The sequence below is a fragment of the Felis catus genome, chromosome B3 (assembly GCF_018350175.1).
Source record: "Felis catus isolate Fca126 chromosome B3, F.catus_Fca126_mat1.0, whole genome shotgun sequence".
NCBI classification, from domain to species: Eukaryota; Metazoa; Chordata; class Mammalia; order Carnivora; family Felidae; genus Felis; species Felis catus.
Window position 1 is genome coordinate 128419149 of NC_058373.1, and position 12246 is coordinate 128431394.

Here is a 12246-nt window from a genome sequence, read left to right on the forward strand (position 1 = left end):
GTGGGGGACTAGGCTATCATTTTATTATATTTATTTTTATTGAACATATTCTTCATATAATGAAAGTGTTTCATGAGAAATGTGTAGTTCTTTCAATATTAGGGCAAACATTTTTCATATCTTTATAAAGAGTAGCTAGGAGGCTACCCTAGTGGTTAAAGTGGTTATTTAGAAACATTACTTTTTTTAAATTTTTTTTAATGTTCACTTATTTTTGAGAGAGACAGAGAGAGCACAAGCAGAGGAGGGGCAGAGAGAGAGAGGGAGACACAGAATCCGAAGCAGGCTCCAGGCTCTGAGCTGGCAGCACAGAACCCAATGTGGGCTCAAACTTGTGAACCTAGATCATGACTTGAGCCAAAGTTGGACATTTAACCAATTGAGCCACCCAGGCGCCCCTATTTTATTTTTTTAAGTTTATTTATTTGAGAGAAACAGAGAGAGTGCATTGTGTGTGGGGGGCAGGGAGAGAGAGAGGGGGCTGTCATCACAGAGCCCGATGTGGGGCTCCATCCCAGGAACCATGAGATCATGACCTGAGCCTAAATGAAGAGTCAGACAGACATTTAACCGACTGAGCCACCCAGGTGCCCCAAAGGCATTATTTTAAGCTATTAAATGTTATGCTTATCCTTTTTTAGGAAGAAACAACTTGTAACATCAGTTTTAGAACATTAACACACATCTACTTTAATGAACATAATATAACCTGTTTAGAAACATTATTCATTGAGAACTTCCATGCTAAGTCAGGTTGAGTAGGAACAAGCTATAAAAACTTTAGGGACCTTAATGTTTATAACAAACATACTTAAACTTTAGAATGCACAGAATCTCCTGGAGGGCTTTGTAAAACACTGCTGGGCTCCACTCCCAGAGTTTCTGATCTGGGATGGTGTCAATCTCACGCCTCTTTTACAAGCTCCCAGTTCCTGCTGATGCTGCAGATCCAGGGGCTACCCCTGCGAACTACAGGTTTGTACTATCAACTTCACCATTGAATGTAAATCCACCGCCATGAATAAGAGATCAAGTACGTGAAATGATGAGGTAAGTTCGCCACAAAGAAAGAAGAATGTTTTTCCTTCTGTTTGAAGAAATGGCAATTATTTTTGTTTCTCTACCTTCCTTTTGCTTGCCTAGAAAAACCAAACAGGCACCAGAAAATTAGAGAAGGAAACATGAGTAGGCCATTTCTCTTTATTGTAGTAGTTGGACACTGTGGTGGAAGTTTCTAAATCTCACACAGACTTGAGTCACGAGGCACCCTTCTTTTCCTTTTCTGTAACTTACTGAGGTGATATGGTAATTATACATCATTAATTTTATTTTATCCTTGATCATTTTTGTTTGTGTGCATGTCATCATTCCATAACAGAACAAGCTTCGTATGATCGTGATATAACTTCTTGCAGAGGATCTACCTTCTTTACTCATGCAAACGCTGTTTGTTTAGACTTGCTGGAATATTCCCAGCTTTCCAAACTATGTCTATTATAAATTCATACAGACCTGAAGGATGGTGGCTCTCCCTCTTCATAACAGGAGTTTTCTGGAACAGCCCACAATAGACTTTATCCTGTTGACCTAGATGCTATTACTGCTCCATTTCTTGGAACATCAACATAAGGCATCAGGTTTGGATAACAAGGGTGTGCTTCATGCCTGGTCCACAAACCAATTTAAGCCTTTTTCTCCAAATGAAAATAAGAACTACCCCTTGCTTTGTGTTTGCTCTCAAACTGCATCCAGACTTAATCCCATTGACAATAGGGTGATTTTTCTGGAACCCTAGGTTTCTAGCCTGGTTCTCACAACAACATGGATATCCACCAGGAGGCAAATGAATGCAAGAAGGTAATGGGAACCTCTTCAATATCATGCATCTTTTTTACACAATCTTTTTTTTTAGTATCATCTCTTTTCCATATCCACCTTCCTTCTATTTGGCAACAGGCTGATGTCCATGCACTTGCAAGTAGCTAATAGGTAGTCTGGAAATGTCCCTTAACGTCTCAGGGACTTACTACCCTTCAGTGGGTGGATCTGAGTGCACTCACATGCTTTTCAGCTTTAAAATGGGAAGAGTCTCTGTGGCCAAGTTAAAGCAATTACAATCACAATAGGAGTTTAAAAAATAACTTGGTTTCAGGTCAGAGTTCTTTGTCTTTCTTCAGCACTCAGCATAATCAGATGCCTAAAAACCGTAATACATGCAAATTTCAATACATAAGTAATGCATAGTAAAAAAAAACAGCCTATAAAGAAATTCATTTAGTTTTAATTTATCGAATGTCTTACTGCCTTTAAAATATTTTATAAGCCAGCTTGACGACATCAAGATACTCTAAGTTTGCCACTGGCCTTACACATTTTGCCCCTGACCAGAAAACAAAATGATACTTTGGAGTTTTCTTTTGTTCTGGTTTTGGTTTGTTTTGCTTGTTTTGTTTTGTTTTGTTTTGTTTTTTCATAAGAAAAGTGATTGTCAGCAAGAATATCCCCAAATTTCCTCTCTCAAAATCCATTTAAAATGATTCTGGCAAATGGCCATTTCACAAATATGTGTCTTATTGTGATAGCTGTCTGTACATTTTCTCCATATGTCCTGTTCCTGCTTTGGTCTTTTGATGGAAGGACAAGAGAAGTCTCAGCAGCCACTGTCACTTAATGGAAGTGAACACTGTTTTGAGAGACCCAAAATTTTCATCATCGAATCTACTTAGGGAGGCTGCACAGAGTCATTCTTCCCCAAATCGCCTACTGATTTTCATTGCAAATACTGCCAGCCTCGTTCATGGCCACAGGATTTAGTTACGCACTTGACTGAAAACCATGTCAATGCAAATTCAGGGGATAAACCAGCATGCAAATCCCCAAGGCTTCAGCAAGTTATAATTCAGCCACAGCATTAGCAAAACAAGATAGCAATTATGCAAGGAATCAGCTGAAAGGTTATTTTTAATTTAAAATTTTTGCATCTTTACAGCTGGGAAAAATGAAACCCTGCCTATTCTTTCTTGTAAAACCCACCCGGTAAAAGCCAAAAGCCATATGGTACATCATCACAGCCGTGTTCCAAGATGAGGTGCACACATACACATGTACATACAGTCACACAAACTGCTTCAAGAAAAGAGACTTCTGATAAGGTTAAATTGTCATATTTTCTTCCGGTGTCCTTGACTAAGCTTCCAGAGATCAAAACATAATTGGCATCCAATAAAAGGTATATATTTGAAAGTAACCAGCCCTGGGCATTTTTTTCACCCTCACTTCTGACCTCTTATCTCTGGGCTCAGAGTCTCTCCTCAATCCTACTTCTGGGGGCTGAAGCTGATGTAATCAGGGCTGAGATGGACAACGAGACTCCACATTTCATCACAATGTGAGGAGCTAATTTGTGACCGGTGGAGCTATTTAATGTGTCTAGTTTGGGTCTAGAGAAGTAAAAGCCTTCCGGTAGTGTACTATCTCTAAGAAGGCAACCACCACCTATTTGCCACACCCTGTGTTACCCGTGTGTTGGGGCAGGCCGTGCATGTTCCGCTGCAAGATCATCTGGAGCCCAGAAAGACAGGCACGGTTTTGGAAGGGAGATGTGGAATCGTGTAACCAAATGCAGTGACGACTGTGCTTTAGGAAAGCAAATAGCATGCTTGAGAATTACAGGTCGGCCTGGTCTGGGTTGAAATCCAGGGTCCCCTCCTGGCTGCTGGGTGACCTGGACAGAGACTGAGCTTCCCGGACCTCAGATGGTCATTCATAAGTGTCTCACTCCTTGCTTCTCAAAGTGTGACTAGCAGCACGGACAGCCCCAAACCAGTGAATCAAAGCCCACCTTACAACAAAATTCCCAGGTGACTGTGTGTGCAAATTTGACAATCATTAGTCTACCATTCAATAAGTATGTCCTCCATAAATGGTAACTTTATTTATGTGTACTGAGCACTCCCTGACACTGTGGGAGGCTCAGTGGGTATAACAGAAAACTGATTTGAACATTGGCCTTTGCTCTCATAGTAGGAGAAACAGACTCGAACCTTGCAACGAGTGCCATGGAGGCACTATAGCAGGCCTTACGATCATAGGGAAATGTATTTGGGCCGGGGTGTCACAGAAACCATATGATTACGCTTAAAGTTTGTCCTTTGCTTTGTTCAGAGAGACCCTCTGTCATGTCTTCTTTCTTAGAACATTTTAGTTTTAGCATCTTGTATGTTGAGCAATCTTGTACTTGTGAACACATGTTAGGTTCCCTTAAGATTATACTTTTTCTTTCTTCGCCATGGCATCCAGTTGTAGATTTCCAAATAACGATGTGTCCTGCATTAACTCAGCAGATGTAGATATCTCACTTTTTTCCTCATTGGGGTTGCCTCAAAAAGGATATTTAGCCTGGTAGGGGACATGTATCTCTTCACTGTTGAAGGCAGTAAATGGAGCGTCTGCTGCAGCTCAGAGGGTTCTGAAAGGTCAAGCTCCTTCCCTGGATGTGTTATATTATAGCAATTACTTTCCCTTGGTTTCTTCTCCTTTAAGTACTATGCTCAAGCCCCACCGAGTCCTGACCTACCCATCTAAGACTGCTGGTTCTTGAGTCACCATATTAGGAGTAATAGCACAGCCACACAAAATAACAATAGCTAGAGACTCAGAGGGACCAAACCTCCAAAACAAGAGAGAAAAACAGGAAGAATCTCAAACTCATTCCCATCCACTGACTCTTGATACTTGCATGCTAAGCTAATCAGCATTAGAACAATGGCAGGCACTTAAGAATTCTAATTACCATACTACAGAATATGCTTTCCAGAAATATTTTAACACTGTCATTAACTAATATTTATAGAGCATCGTATCTCATTGACGCTTGTTCATCTTGTTGGGCAAATTACTTTTGAATGCAAATCTGACCGTATCATTCTCATTCCCCAATGCTTAATATGCTTCAGTGGCTCCCTGGTAACAGTATGCACAAGGTGCAGTTCCCCGTAAGCCCTTTATCTACACACCCCTTTCACTTTGGATCCTACCCACCTACCGTATCAAAGACTTACAGATCTCCAGATCTGCCTTATTACTCCACGCATCTGAGCCTCTTATCATACTCATTCCTCAGTCTGAAATGTGCTTATTATTCCATTCTCTTGGAAGAGGATTTTTTTGTTTGTTTTCTTTCTTAGCTTTTTTCATTCAGTAGTTACTCCCATTTCCTTGGTGAGGCCTCTCTGAGCAGAACTAAGTAATTTGCAATTTCCAATTATGACTTCAATTAACTCTTTTATTGTACTGTTTTTTTTTTATTTTTATGTTTAGAGAGAGAGAGAGAGACAGAGCAAGTAGGGGAGAGGCAGAAAGAGAGAGAGAGAGAGAGTGAAAATCTTCAGCAGGCTCCACCCTTAGCATAGAACCTGACGCAGGTATGATCCCACGTCCCTGGGATCATGATCTGGGCTGAAATCAAGAGTTGGCTGCTCAAATGACTGAGCCACCCAGGCGCTCCTGAAGTGTGGTTTTATGTTTACACAAATATTTCTGAGTTTGCATCTCTTTTCACATTATTTTGTAATCTCAAGAGCAGAGATTCTGCCTTTTGAATTGTGTATAACCAGGGTTAATACAGTATCTGAAGCCCAGCGTGCTCTTGGGAAAAATGTATGTTGAACATCAGGCAGGACAAATTGTGTACATTTTCATAAATGAATGAATGAATGCAGAGGGGTCGTAAACTAGTTCCATCCATAATTGAAAGCAGAGCAAACCTGAATGCCATATCCCTGCACATTGCTTGTTTTGTAATCAATGCTGAAATATTTTCAAAATCAACAAAGAGAATATATGGAAAAAGACAGACAGCTCTACCCCTTGTTTCCTGAGTACTGAAATTGTATAACTTGCTTACAATAACCCCACAAGTGTATGTAGGTACTTTTCAAACTTTTCATGTCAAATGTCATATTTGAACAATATTTTATATTAGTACAACAACTTCCATGGTTCCCAGAGCAATTTGTAAATGTTATCTTATCAATTCTACTGAAGTAGACAGGCTGAAAACATTATACTTATGCTCCAGATGAAAGAGGCCAGAGAAGAATATGTGTGGGCATGTGTGTGTATACGTGTGTGTCTGAGTCTGAGGGGTCTGTGTGTGTGTGTGTCTGTGTGTGTGTCTGTGTGTGTGTGTGTGAAAATCAGCCCTCACTAGCCTAACTCCTCCTTAGTATGTCTCTCTCGACTCATTAGGAGTCTAAATAAAGATCACCACTGACAAGATGACGGGACAGTGATCTGGAGCGATCATTTAAATGACTCTCCCTCCAGGTTTCCCGCACTGTTCATTCTGTGTAATGCCAGAGACTAGTCAACAACAAAATTTCTCTCTCTCTCTCTCTCTCTCTCTCTCTCTCTCTCTCTCTCTCCCTTTCAATCTCTGTGTCAATCTCTCTCGCTTCCTCTTTCTCTATCTTAATAATGGCTTCCCACACTACCCCCTATCTCAAACTGGGAAACAATTAAAAAGTATGAATCATTGCTTCTTCTCCTCAGAGAGTTCATAATCAGATGATATGCCAAAATTTGTTCCCTGTTTTGATTGGTACTTGTTTATACGTTATAATAAATACACAGTCCAAACCCTATGGCAGAAATGCAAGAATGAATATGGCCCAGACTATTTGAGGAAGGCTTAAATTTACTTCCATGCTCCTATGATGCTTTATACACTACTTGATTTTAGATGTAATTGCATATCCTTATATTTTTAACATTTATACATTTATCAAATTTAATGCCATTTGTAGTAGATTGAAAAATGTGCCCCCCCTCCAATCTATCTACTGATCTAACTTGTGAATGTTATAAGGCAAAAGGAGAAGGGAAAGGGAGGGAAGGAAGGGAAGGAAGGGGAGGGAGGAGATTCAGGGAAGGGAGGGAAGGGACGGCAAAGGAAGGGAAGGGAAGGGAAGGGAAGGGAAGGGAAGGGAAGGAAGGAAGGAAGGAAGGAAGGAAGGAAGGAAGGAAGGAAGGAAGGAAAGAAGGAAGGAACGAAGGAACGAAGGAAAGGAAGAGTCTTTGCAGATGTGATTAAGTTAAAGATCTTGAGAAGATTATCCTAGATTATCCAGGTGAACTCTAACTGTAATCATATCTAATCTTATAAAAGGAAGGCCAGAGAAGATTTGAAACAGATATAAAGGAGTAGATGATGTGTAGACAGAGCAGATATTTAAAGATGCTGATCTAGACGATTGGAATGATGTAGTCACAAACCAAGAAATGATGGGAACTATCAGAAGCTGGAAGAGGCCAGAAAGGATTCTCTCCCAGAGTCTCCAGAGTAAACACATCCACACTGACATTTTTACTTCACCCCATTCTTGAGGGTTCCATCCTCACAACTTAATTACCTCACGAGGTCCCCATCTTCAAATACCATCATCTTAGGGGTTAGATTTCAGCATAGGAATTTTGAGGGGACACAAACATTCAGTAAGTAAGAACTGCATTTCAAATAAAACTCCAACTTCTTACGTTGTCTCATGAAGCCTATATTTCTGATTTCATCCCCCACCACTTTCTGCTTTGCTCATTACATTCTCACACACTGGTTTTATTTTGGATTTTCTAACAAATCAAGCTCACTCTTACCTTAGAGTCTTAACAATGAATGGGCTTTGCATTTTCTGACCGTAATGTTACTTCCTCCTTTCCATTTAGTAATTTACTATCATCACTTGAATCTGAAATCTTAGGAAGTTAACTGGTCCCTCTCTGCTACAACAGCCAATTATAATTCTTTGTGCAATACTTGATACATTTCTTTGCATATAGTCTACCTCCCTTCACTAAAATGCAAGCTTCATGAGAACCAAAAGAGCCTGTCTGTTTTCCTTATCTATCTTCAGGGTCTAAATCAGGGATTAGCATATAATGGTTTCTCAATAAATAGCTGTTAAAATAATAGAATGCAAAAATGAGATAGTCCATTAAGGATGCCCAATTAATGAATAACCCATACATCTCAATATAAAATTATTCCTAGGTCATCAATCTTACTGCAACAGGGACCCAACAAAAGATATTTAGACAGGCTTTTTCAGCCTCAGTTTACACCAGATCTGTGACCATACTTCAGGAAGTGCTGTCCCCTCCTACCTGCATGTCTACAGTTGCAGGTTCCATTTGGGTCTCTCTGTCATTTCCACGTGTGTGGTCCATTCTCCAGTGCTTGGCAATCCTCACAGCACTGCTTGTGAACTTCTTGCCAATGATGCCACCTGAAGATGCTCTCATAGCTCCTCTTCCATGGCCACTCCCTGCTTTAGCTGACCACTTTCACAACCCCTGGTGGCACTACCACCATGGCGTCCCTGTGTTTCTCTTTTCTAAAGATACTGCTCTAACATAGGCTCCGTAACTGCTCCATTTTGTCTTAGCTCTGTCGTTTTGTTAATATCCACTCCAGGAAGTCCCTGCTCCTATCAACAGTGTGCACCATATGTCCCCGTCTCTTTGAAACCATGCTAAGAGGGCCTGCTCCCTAGTTTGTCGATTCACAAAAGGATCAAAACTAATTACCGATCCAATGTCTGTTTGAACCTCTCTTCTTCCTCATTCTCTTTCTACTGCAGTTTGAATGGAAAACATGAACATTTGCAAATTTGGCCTAATACTTATTGAAGCCTTTCATAGGAAGTTTTTTAAACAAAAATATTATTGTCTATATAGTCTTTATTCCCATTTTGTCTACTTACTAAGTCCAATTTCTTTAAATGGAAATGAAACCTATGAGAAAAGACAAACAGAAATGCTCAATCAATGGAAGATCTCATCATCATCATTAGTGTTATTATAAAATACAACGAACAGGATAAAACTCAAATTTTATCCTTACTTTTATTTATTTAATTAGTTTATTTACTTTTGCAAATGTTCTGCAAATACTGGGAGTTTTCAATGGTTAAAAATCTTTTTCATTTTCTCTTTAGGGCTCCATGGCAATGAGTTGAAAACAGAATCTTTTCAGTCAAGAGATGATCCTTGTACATGATGTCAAACATCAGATTTAATTTAATTACTGGATCAATATACCTTCTGAAGTTATGCATACGAAGTCTCGTGTGCAGTTCAAAATTTAGTTTGCACTTACAGAAGAGGAGGAGAAAGAAAAAAAAAAGTAGTATCCAGCATGTGATAGCAATTTTCCTTTGATCATGTCAAAAGTAAGATATGTGTAAAAGATGTGCTCAGCAGTTCATGCAGCACATTCTCTTTCTTTGATTCGTGAATATGGTCTATGTTTCCTGTTCTCGATATTATAAAACTGAAATATATTATCTTCTTTAATAAAATCTTAGTTCTCCACAAACAACACAGTATCAACAGTACTGCTGATTCCTGATTAACAAATAAGCTTTCATAACACCCTCCATTGGGTAAATTATAATGTTTCAGGCTAATACTTGGAATCTCCAAAATCCAAATAGGAGGGTACTCAGCTTTCATATATCTAAAGATTGGTCTTAGAAAAACTATATTAAAATTATGAAAAATGCAGATTTCAAAATTGGAGACAAAATAAATCCAAGGGAGCTGAAGTTGGCAATCAGCAACAGGAAATCCCTAAATCTCCAAAATACAATGAGTTTTAAAATCACAATATATGGAATTTCTATTTAAATCAATTTCAAAGAATAGTAGGGAAGTTTCCAAAGAATTTCCTATCTGTTTGTTTCAGGAATCAGCAATCAGCCAGTAAGACAGTTTTTAAGGGCTAAAGCTAACTCTTCTAACCTCCATCTGGGAAGACCTTAGCTCTTTGCCTTCACCAGCTGTGTCCCTGTCATTTTCTTCTGTAGGAGGGCATCATGGCTTTCTACGGATTCTCCAGGGCATAACACTGACCATAATGCAACAAAATTCTTGAAGTCGAACTGTGACTTATTCTGCCCGCTCTGCTCCCCATAGCTCTCCAGTGTCTTCCAGAAACCTATACATCAAGAGAGGAAGAACCTGTAATTTTGACAACTGTGCTATTTTATTTTCAACCAAACACACTTTCTGTTTTTCAAGAATGAGGAATGAAAATAGTTCATATTGGTTTCAAGAAGAGAATCGATGTGCTTAGCTATGAAGTAGAGGTGTGCCCTCCATACTGTCTCAGATGAGGACGCTCTGGAATGCTCATCTTCACCAGCAGCCACTGGAACACCCACATCACATTGCTGGGTATCCAGGTTTCCGCTCTGGTCTCACACTTGAAAGATGTAGGTTGAAAGACACTGGAGGGAGGGTTTTGCAGAGTAGCTAGCTGGGTAGCTGGGCAATTAACAGGCATGCTGCTGGCTGGAACAGGTATGCAATTCCCACCCAAAGGAAGATTGGATAGAGATGCCACAAACAGGAAAAGTTTCATTTTCAGGACAAACAGGCTAATAGGTGGCAGGTATTCTGGGCATTCAAACATTGCTCCGTTTTCTTTACAGTGTTTCTTAGATCAACTCAATCCCAGACGCCTAGGCTTTAGCACACACACCTGGGCAATTCTGCCAGCTGAAACCCCTACTCTTGCTTACCCAATCTCATTTTGAATCTCATGCATTCAATGTGTGTCCCACATCCCCTTTCTTTCTCTCTACTGAACAATTTAGTAGTAGTAGTATTCCTATCACAATATCCATAAATAGCATGCTGGGAAGAGGCTATTCACTGATAACAACAACACAAAAGCAAAGGGAGCCAATAGCAATGCCAATTTTGTTTTGCTTTCCACAAGAAAAATGGGGAATGAGATTTTAGAAACAACTTGGTCTGGAGTTTCTTCCCAGGAGAAGAGAGATGTTCACATTTCATTCTGGGAAAAATTGCCTCCCTCACAAAGAATAAACAGAGAACGCCTAATGCAGGTAAAGGAGAAAGCAAGCAAATTAACAAAAACTGACTCCAAAACACAACTGAACAAAACTGCAAGTTTTCCTATCCTATTGTATCTGTCTGAACAACTTCAAACCTGAATAGTTTAAAAAAAAGAACTTTTATGTTTATTTATTTTTGAGAGAGAAAGAAACAGAGCATGAGTGAGGGGGGGTCAGAGAGAGAGGGAGACACATAATCTGAAGCAGGATACAGGCTCCAAGCTGAACTGTCAGCACAACCCGACGCAGGCTCGAACCCACGGACCATGAGATCATGACCTGAGCTGAAGTAGGATGCTTAATTGACTGAGCCACTCAGGCGCCCCCAAACCTGAGTAGTTAAAAAAAAATCACTCATATTGAGCTCTAATGAAATTATACATTTCAGCAGCTAAGGATACTCATGAGGATCCTGGCCTTGTCATCCAAAAACATTCTGAGCCTAATTCATCAACAATTTGAAGGCTTTCATCCTCTTGGTTCAATTAATCTATCATACAAATTGTCATTTATTTATTTTTTAATTTCTTAGCACTGAAAAAAGTTTCAAACATATTCTTTTTACAATTCTTCGCATGAAAAGTGTTCACAAGGTTTTATTTGATAATCCCCAAATGCATTTGTTTTGTCATCAAATGCTAAAGGTAAATATAAATAGTGCACAGGCAAAACAAAATGTGACTGAATGTAAAATCAGTTAATAAGGGTCAATGATGATCAATCCCACTGCATTGTGCCATGTCAATATTTTCTCAACTATGAACACGATTCCCAAAATAACAGCCTTAAAACTTTGAAATGTTGGGGCCCTAAATTTCATATTTAATGAGACCGCTAACAAGATAAAATCACGTAGAGTTAAAATAAATATATTCTGGAGAGGCAAAGAATAGAATCTTAGTCTTTGCAAGACTGTAAAGAACTTCTCTATGAAGTAAGAGCCTTGGACTAGATGATTTCTGTGTTTCCTTCCAGCTCCTGGGACCTATGATGATCAGTAGGCATTTTTATTTCATGTTTTTTCTTGCAAACTAGGGAGCTGTACTTAAATGTGGGGTGGGCTAGTTTCCCAGCTCAATTTACTCATCTGCAAAAAGGATATCAAATCTGCACTGCCTCACCTCAATGAGTTTCTGTGACAGTATAGTGACATACTGTATGGACTTTGCAAATCATAATGGTAGTTCTACTATCCGTACGTAACACAAACCGCCACAAGGAAGTAGAATTTAGGCGTTACAGTGTGTGACCTTGAGAGTCTGCCTCAGTTTGAATTTTAATCTCCTAACACTATTTAGTCTGGCCCCTACCTGGGGAACAGGGATGC